A 10274-nucleotide genomic window follows, 5' to 3' on the forward strand; every position below is an offset into this window, starting at 1 on the left:
CATTGACCCTGTGACGTCACCGGCAGACCTCAAGGTCGCGAGACAGCCTCGCCGCTGTATGCAGCCACGTCGTTCGGTATTAGGCGACACGTCTCCGCCTGCACTAATTATGCAGATTATGAGCTGAAGCAATCTCTTCAGCGTTCATTACGCCCTAGTACTCGCATGCTGCTAATACTTTGTAGTTGACAATAATCGCTTTAGACTTTGCTGCCGTGAACTTCACGTGTGACTTCGAAAATGGATTGAAGCAAGTATGTTATGGTAATACTTTATGAATATGTAACATTCTTATGACAGAGTTATGTGTTACTTTTACACGTTTGACGACGCGTTGGCACAGCGGTCACTGGTTCAAATTCAGGCATCACTGGTTGTTGCGCTAGCGGTGGCGGGATCGATCCCCGCACATGACAAACATTTGTATTAGCCATACAGATATTTTTTGTGATCTGGGCGTTTGTTATTGTGTATTGTGTATGTGACCGGACCCCTGACACATGAGAAAATCCTACTGTGGGCAATCGAGTGTGAGGCGTTTGTTTATTTATTTATTTATTATTGATAGAGAGGTATATTTTGTATACAGCTGGCTCATTCGGGTATGCATTGAGCCTTATAGACAATAGTGAACCGACTATTAATAGTCGTTAGTACATAGGATGACAGAATTAAAGTCAAATATTTTCACTATCTTCAAAAATGACTGGGTTTTTATAAAGATTTATTAAACTAACATCAGAATTCCACCTGTAAATTATATATTACTTTACCTTACAAGTTATGCCGTGAATATTAAAGACAGCTTTGTAGAAATACCCAAAGTTCTAACCAGGCGGCGCTTCGAGCCGCTCCGACGGGGAATCGGTAAAAATTTTATGAACCATTACATTACGTTACAGCACCCTTCTTCCGGCCCCCATAATCAGACGTTTTCATTGTGAATACTTGAAATTAAGTTGTGATACAATAGAGTGTAGACGTTCATTTTTATCTTCCGTTTTATTCATTAAACAATACATACTGAATTATATAATTTGCTATCGTAATTATTTTTAGATAATTGGAAACGGTCTGTTCTATTGTTCAAATCTACAGTGAGTTGGGATCAAGAATCGCCATGAAATAAGCTTTAGTGAAATACGTAGAGTGATTTTATTTTACAAGTTTTTTTTTATGGATTTGACATTTGATTATAAAAAATAAATTGAATTCATGTCAACGTGACTAAATTAGTGCATGTTAATTTCCGTGTTAAGGCCTTACGTCATTTCAAATCAGGTCATATCTAAATATTAGGGGCGCGATAGGTCATATAGTCTTAACTGAGGTAGGGCACAGCAGGAATTTCCTGCTCAAAATATGGAGCAGCCCGACTGGGATAGTACCTCGACCTTACAGAAGACCACAGCTAAATAATACTGTTTTCAAGCAGTATTGTGTTCCTGTTGGTGAGTAAGGTGACCAGAGCTCCTGGGGGGGATTGGGGATTGGGTCGGCAATGCGCTTTCAATGCTTCTGGTGTTGCAGGTGTCTATAAGCTACGGTAATCGCTTACCATCAGGTGAGCCGTACGCTTGTTTGCCGACCTAGTGACATATAAAAAAAAATATAGAGCTCAGTATACGACGTATTAATTGCGTGTCCCATTGATTTAATTATAAAACTGCTTAAAATCGTTATCGAATTTTTTTATCAAAACAATTACTTTGTTAGCGAACTAAATACAAATAAACAAACATTACGGAAGCACTGGTCATATTGGCATTGCGCGAGACTGTAAACAGAGCGCTGTTATCAGCCACGCTGCTGATAACAGCTTCTTGTTATCAGGCGAGTTGCAATGTTGCTCGTACTTGCTGATATCGCTCCAATCTTATACAGTGAATTAGGATCTCTGTCCACCTGTTTATAAGATTTACTAAAATATATCAAGCAATTTTTCTTAATTAAAACAACAACTAAAAATAACTAAAAATATATATGGTTCAAATAGTCATAGTAAATTTAAATATATTTATTTACAAATAGGTGTAGTTTTGAGACTAAATACATAATCTTTCATCTCGTTTGCAAAATTAAACTCGAAGTAGGAAGTATGTCATTGCAAATACAAAAATTCATGTTTTTCTTAATGTGAACCTTTTTAAAATTTTAATTAATTACAACATTTAAGTCATTTTTATATATATAAATATATTAAAGATTCTGTGTTTATGTATTTATCAATTACTGTTTCAATGAGCCCTGTGATACCTACGAGCACAAAATGTTTTAGTAACAATGGGATCATTATGTGGACTTTGGTAGCGAAAAAATCAGAAAACTACTCAAATTAAAGTATTTGTTTACTTATTCCAAAAAAAAATTAAGATTCCGTTAAAATCAAATGAAATGAAATATGATTCTTTATAAATAAATAAAAAACTAAATACGTAGAACTCCACCCCACGTAAAAAAGTTACCGCTGAGGACAGGATTCGAACCTGCGCGGGTAGAACCCATTGGATTTCAAGTCCAACTCCTTAACCACTCGGACACCTCAGCTGTGGACAAGGTGTTCAATTTACCGTTCACTACGCGCTGTGGTACTTTCACCACAACATATTTACACAAGTGTGAGTTTTTTATTAAAATGGAGACCACATTTGCATAAGACACGAATACGATATTCGTTGATGATATACGTACAATTGTCTTAATGTACTTTATCATACGAATATTTCATACTAGCTGTGCGCGCGACTTCATCCGCATGGAATTTAAAAAAAATTATTGTTCTGTTCGCAGAGTTACAAAATAAATAAATTTCTAAAATAGAAGCAGCCTAAGTTACTCCTTATTATAAAAAAAGCCAGTAAAAGTCTCGTCAAAAATCGCTCTAGCCGTTTCAGATATTCGCCGGAACAAACGGACAGACAGACAGACAAAAATTGTAAAAAAATGTTATTTTATTATTATTGTTATTATATATTATTATTATTGTTATTATGTACCGTATATACATCCGCATGTTAGTAAAAAGCGGTTATTTTAATATTACAAACAGACGCTCCAATTTTATTTATGTGTATAGGTATAGTGTGGTTAGTGTGTCAATATGCGTTAGGACAAATTAGTACAATCGAGAGCTGCAATAGATTTCCTGATACGAACATGACGTTGGGACGATTCCTTATATTCTACTTAAAAGAAATATTTTTTTCTATCAATAAAAAATATTATTAGCAAGAAATTATCGATGATTGAAATACAGTATAATAGGAAATGTACTTCGCTCATAGTCTAGAGAAGGCCTAGGTGAAGAATACCAGAAAAAATTCTGCTCATAAGCCCAAAGATCTACAAAATATCAGAACCAAAAGTACTTCTCTTAATCCCATACATCCTATGATGTGTAACTGTGTTGTCTACCTAGCCAGAACTTTTTAGGATGCGCGCGTTCACCGAGTGGAAGAATCAGTAGCGCTCTTGTGAAGCTTCTGTTCTGCTTTGTGGTTACGGCAGTAAAAATATAGCCACCCCCTCTCTTCCTCTGGGTGTCGTAAGAGGCGACTAAGGGATAACGCAGTTCACTACCTTGGAACTTAAAAAGCCGACCGATGGCGGAATAATCATCCAGCTTTTAGCTTTGAAATACACGGGCCAAAGACTGGCAGCAGCGTCTTCAGTGCGACAAAGCCAGTCCTACGGCCATCAACCCGCCTACTCAGCGTGGTAATTACGGGCAACATTCATGAGATCACATTTTTGGCGCGAACTTGTGAAGGCCTATGTCCAGCAGTGGACTGCAATAGGGTGAATGATTAATGATGAAGCTTCTATTGTTGCTGGCGTCCCTAGGGTACGGTGACTGCGTGACATCAGACCCGTACGCTTGTTTGACACCCCAGCAGTATAAGAAGCTTATCGAATGAGTCAGCTCAGCTCTTAATATCTCGTAGCCTCCTATGATCACCGGACGTTGTAAGTCTAATATTTCCTAGATGCTAAGAAGGATTAGGTTTCCGGTAGTAGCGGCCTTGCGCTCTTTATTATTAACTGTGTTCACGGCCACGCACTGCTATCTGCACAATTGTGTAATGCGATAAGCCTCAATGTTTACATAAACAAACAGTAATATTAACAATGTTGTGTTCGATTAAATATATGAATATACAAATAAATGTCTCAGACAAGGTCAAGCAGGGGTCCACATCACGATGAATATAACAGGGAGGCATTAGGGTAAAATAGCCGTGTAGGGTAGTTTGTAATGTACCTAATGTTAAGATGTATTTTTTTTTTGTTAATCGATATTGTTGCTACCTTAAGTTTCTTTTATTTTTGTTCATTTTTTATAAATTATATTTTTTGAAGTTCGTTATGTGTGTGTAATCACCTTATGGTGAAAGATTTTTTTTTATTTTATTTCGATGTCAAAGATCTTCGAACTAATACGTTAACGAACGATAACGATGCTCTCCATCGACTCGTATTTGTCAATATTATCGCTTACATTTTATTAATACGGATACTTAATTAGATTCAACGTATGACTTGACAACTAGTACTGGTACATGTACTCTGTAACAATTTAACAATAACAAGAATTGCGCAATTTTTACTGCCCGGTAGCAATTTAAAAGCGATAGCAAGCGAGTGATAGTACGACTGCTACAGGGCTTAATCACTAGTGTCAATTATTTATCACTAAAATATAATAAATAATAAAATATTTGCAATTCAAAAAATAGTATTTTTCCAAAGAGAAATTGGCAATTATCAAACAAATTGCGTTATAATTAATATTTAGCAATCGATCGCACTGTGACTACAATAATATTGGAAATGACTTAATTTACTAATTGATTTGAATACAACGCGTTACGTCAATTACTTACGTCAATTTACTTAACACTAAATTAAACAACACTAAGCTTAAACATACATACTTGAAATACGACACGTAGATATCCATAGCCAATAAATATTTTAGATTCGAAAATGTAGCACTTTTTTTAAAATACATTTTATCTCATTCATTGTTTTTTTTTCGTTCCTGTCTATTACTTCTGTAGTCTGTGGCCCGTAATTGATAGTCCACATGACTCAATCGGTCTGAGAAGACAACTGAGGCTCAAACAATTTAAGAACGAGAGAACTGACGGAGGTCAGGACTCGACAATGACCCCCTGGAATTAATACGCTTCCGTATTTCAAGAGGCTCGACTGAAAACTTATTAATCAAACCCAAGGCTAAGGTCGACCTTCGTCACCTCACGCGATTTCACATCACCATACAGGTACTATAAAAGTATTTTTGTAAGAAAGGCTTTGCGTGATGTGTTCTTAATTAAGTAATTTTTAAGTGCGCTACTTTTCTATAAAACCACATTAATATCTAAAAGATATATGAATGTATGTCTGTAATTATTGATACTCTAATATCTCATGTTATCAATAATTAGAAAAAGAATGTCTGACACTTTATTTAAGGTGTGATGAAATCGATTCGATATGAACAATAGTGTCTCGAGATGAATTACATTCGTTTCACGAATCTGTTATTATCTAATAAATTCATTTTAAGCCGTCGTGGTTACTTGAGTCTGGTTACTATATTGAAAAAACGAACCGTTTTACTTTTGTTCAGCTTAACACTACTACCCAAACGCAAGACTGGACTATGTATTCTCCTCGTCTACTAGCGTCAACGGCAATTGCAAGTGCATCACTGTAATAGATTTACATCAAACTTGAAAAACGATTTTATACAACCAGGCAAACAAGCGTACAGCTCACCTGAAGGTAAACAATTACCGTATCCTATAGACCTGCAACACTACAAGCATCGTAAGCGCGTTGCTGACCGTACCTCCATTCCCCCCGGAGCTCTGGACTCACAACACTGCTTGAAAGCAGTATTATTTAGCTGTGATCTTCTGCAAGGTCGAGGTACTTCCCCAGTCGGGCTGCTCCAGATGTTGCGCAGGATATTTCCTGCTGTACCCGTATAATTTTCGTCAAAAATTATTTTAGCTAGCTCCTTAGTGCATAAAAGATATTTCCGTTTAATGTTCATGAAACATCGAAATAAAACTCAACAGCGAGGAGCTAGCAGAAGCAATCACGTGAGATATCCATCAAGCTGGCGGGACCGTTCATAAAATAGGGACGTGCCATGTGACAACAAGAAGACAGAGAACTCTAATTAAACATCACAGTTAGTTTGGCTTGCCAGGTGTGACATTAATGAGCGGTCATAGAAATTGTGACGCATTGTGACGTAGCCTAAACAAAGGAATAATTATATTTCATAAAGGGATTCCAAATTTCAAAATACCCCACAAGTGAATCCGTATGAGATTTCTAGCGCTCAAGCAAAATAGAAGGACAAGTAAAGGTCAAAGTTTTTATTTTATTTAATCACGTGACAGCAGTAATTCGACGCACTTTTAGTGAAATAGCGCCGGCCTTGAGCGAGATTCCTCTAAGTTTATTAATTAAGTAAGTCGTCCACTGGGAATTATTCAAAGCCTGCTATATGATAAGCTATATCAAGTATGAGTATCAGCTGCACTGAAAATCTCACTGCAGCTAGAACTGAATACGACTTTAAATTAAACTAAATAATATTGTATTATACTTGAATGATCAAACAAGCTTTTGTTAATAGCGCTAAAAAAATAAACTTTTCCAAAATTTAATTTATTTTTTACTTTTTAGCTATCGCTGGACATATTTCTAAGTCTGGTATTCTCATTTGATACCCATAATGTAGGAAAGCATAAAAACTTACGCTGAGTTGCACGAAACAAAATTAAAATTTAAGTAGAGATTAAACTAATTTAATCACAAGAATTTCATACAATTCTTGCGATTAAATTAATTTAATCACTACTTAAATTTTAATTTCTTTTCGTGCAACTCGGCGTTAGTCTGCTATATTTAGAAGTCGGCCATATTGGATTTAGAGTGACGTCACTTCATATTTCTCTTCATATAGCTTATTATAGTTTTTATTTTAGATTATATTTCCTAATTTTTCCCTATATTACCTACTGTGCGAGAGTATGTAACGTGAACTCACATTAATTTTTTTTTGTATATTTTTTTTCCATTTTTGATTGTATAAAGATCAAATTTAATTAATTAAGAGTGATGTACATATCTGTAATTAGCATGCATACTATCTTAATATTGTAGAGTATAGCTTATTGTAATGTATGTTTGTAATGCTGTTGGTGTCTGTAAATAAATAAATAAATAAATATTTCAAGCTATTCTCAGCAAGCCAATTTATTGTAAGGTATCAAACCCATTTATTGTAGGAGTGCAATAAAAACAACTACTCCGCCATCTTGAATGTGGACGCCATACTATGCATACAATTGAATTGAGAACCTACTTCTTTTTTTGAAAATCGGTTAACAACACCTTTGATTGTCTTAAACGGCTATAAAGGATCAGCTGGGAGCTATGTGAAGACTAAGCGACTTCTTAGCTCAGCTTCAAGTGGCTGGTTTGGATTAAAACGAGGACTTCCGTATTGACGTGTAAGAGGGACGTTAATCTCGACGTGACGCGCAGTGCCCGCCGCCCGCCGCGCGCCGGTGACACCGTGACAGCGTGACAAATGCCTTGTTAGTTATTTTATTTGAAAAGAATGTTGCTACGTCGGCGAAACAAAAAAAAAAATACAAGTAAAAATTTAAATGTTTTCGTTTGTTTCGTTTCGGTAACGAAACTCGTTAACCCTTAAAATAGTTGTTGTAATTGACTTTGATAAATCGTTTTTGATATTTTTTAGTGTTAGCGGTTATAGGAATATTTCGAAATATTATGCTAATTAATATATTATTTTGATATGAATGTATAATTCAAAAATGTTACAACGCCATTCTTAAGGACGCGAAAGCAGATATGATTTTGAAAATCAGTAACTATTTTCCTAGACATTGAGTATGACGAAGTGCTCAAATGTACAACGTTTCCTATAGTAGTCATATCGAAATAAACCCTATGAGTAAGTAGCTAATAATAATCGCAGTGGCTAATAAACGCTTATCAGCATTAGCGCTGAGCGTCCTTGCGCCTGCAGCTCGGCCCCACTGACTCACACAACACCACAAGCACACACCACTGCAGTGGATCGATTACTAATTAGCAATTTGCTAGCATATTAACAAAGAACTATTTTAGATTTGTGTAGATATGACGGAAGTTCGTGTTTTGAGAGAGTTTCTTACCTATTCTTCTCTGCGGAATCTACGTTCCGAATATATTATATAGGTATATGATATAAGTAATTTACTGAATATTACAATTTAAATAAATTTAATGAATTGTACTGTGTGGCTACGGTACTAAAGAATATAGCCACCCCCTCTCTTCCTGTGGGTATCGTAAGAGGCGACTAAGGGATAACACAGTTCCGCTACCACCTTGGAACTTAAAAAGCCGACCGATGGCGAGATAACCATCCAACTGCTGGCTTTGAAATATACAGACCGAAGACGAGCAGCAGCGTCTTCGGTGCGACAAAGCCAGTACTGCGGTCACCAACCCGCCTGCCCAGCGTGGTAACTATGGGCAAAGCACATGAGTTCACGTTATTTTTGGCGTAAACTTGTGGAGGCCTATGTCCAGCAGTGGACTGTATAGGCTGTAATGATGGTAAATGATAATGAAATTATAATTTGTGTAATGACAATTCAAAAGTGTTTTGAAGCCTTCTTGAACCCACAACTTCTTGATCTTGATTTGAGTTGTTAAGAAAACTTTAAAAGATAAAGAAAATTATTCTGTACAAGAAACTATCTGACCGTGACGTGTGATTTTACTGTCAGCTTGCTTAAAATATTACTTAGTTTGTTAAATTATAATAATAATAACAAATAAACGCTTCACACTCAACGGGCCCCAGTAGGATTTTCTCCTGTGTCGGGGGTCCGGAAACACACAACACACAAGCACAACACCCAGGCCACGACAAACATCTATATGACCGATACAAATGTCTCTCGTGAGCGAGAATTGAACCCGCGACCGCCAGCCCAACAGCCAGTGCTATGACCGCTGCGCCAACGCGTCGTCTAAAATACATTTGATCGTCAAATTTAGATTTTATTATCTTGTCATTTGTATTGTAAGTACTGTCATTACTCATTAGTCTAGTATCCAAATAAATAATATTATTGTATCAATATGGCGTTTTGTATCAATAACCTCGTTTAAAATCAATCGTGTTCATTTGAATGTGTAAATCATATCGACTAACGCACGTCTTAAAAGGAAACCATCTGAACGTGTACCCAATATATCAATTACAAGCAAAAAACCCAGAATACATGACACAGTCAGACACTCCATCGCGCATCGCAGTTCAGGGAACTTGAAAGACAGCACTGTGCTCTGATTAAAGCAGACAAATTAATATGAAACATCAAATAGATCATTCGGTGCCCGTATCTCGTAATAGCTTCCTAATGGCTCGCCGGTGACTCACGTCATATAATATATCCAGCAAATAAATTACGAATATATTTTAACAGCAGCAGGTGGGAAAGAAATTAAGACCTGTTTATAATCAATTCATAAACTATTTCTTTCATATTTGTAAATAGTAATATGTCGTAAAGATAGTGGAGATCGATGGTAAGAATAATAAATCAAAATCTTTTATCTATTGGATATCGTCATTCGTCAATTAGCGTTATCCACGAGTGCTGAAACAGGCTACGAGCCTCGTACCGCGCCACATGGCCGGCGAGCGTTTGTTTACACCACGTCTATTTTAACAGTTACCGCGAATAGCTCACCTGCCGGTCACCGAGCCGAGCTGGAGGCGGACGAGGTAAACAAGATGATCGCCAGAAGAACACGTTACTGGAAAACTCAACACACTCGACAATTCTCAAAATAAAGCTACAGTGAGAGTGTTTAAAGAACTCGCTCTATATTTATAAACTGTTACAATTAAACACGTCTGCGTTGATTTAGACGAGAACATAATTTATTTACCGCGTTTTTGTGTTTTATTTTTACGCTTCGTTTTATTTTGAGATATTTACGTAGAAATTTTTATAGTTTAGCAACAATCATAGTAAATCATTTGTTACAGCTTCGCAACTGTACGAGTATAACTAATGTTAATGAAAATATTAATGGTTTTTCTTTCAAACATTGTCAGGGATATTGTTACAAAATATCCCACCGTCTGAGGTTTATTGCTGACATTTAGCAACTCGTAATAAATTAGTATTATATAGTATAAATTACTTCTATATATA

The 10274-nt window shown here is 36.2% G+C and overlaps 1 non-coding gene across 1 annotated transcript; it reads right to left on the reverse strand.

Annotated features, from left to right (window-relative positions):
* Nucleotides 1-2465: 2465 nt before the first annotated feature.
* Nucleotides 2466-2547, reverse strand: Trnas-uga. Its single transcript has one exon. It is a non-coding gene; the product is annotated as a tRNA-Ser (tRNA).
* Between the last annotated feature and the right edge of the window lie 7727 nt (nucleotides 2548-10274).

This window comes from Melitaea cinxia, chromosome 5 (assembly GCF_905220565.1).
Source record: "Melitaea cinxia chromosome 5, ilMelCinx1.1, whole genome shotgun sequence".
NCBI lineage: Eukaryota > Metazoa > Arthropoda > Insecta > Lepidoptera > Nymphalidae > Melitaea > Melitaea cinxia.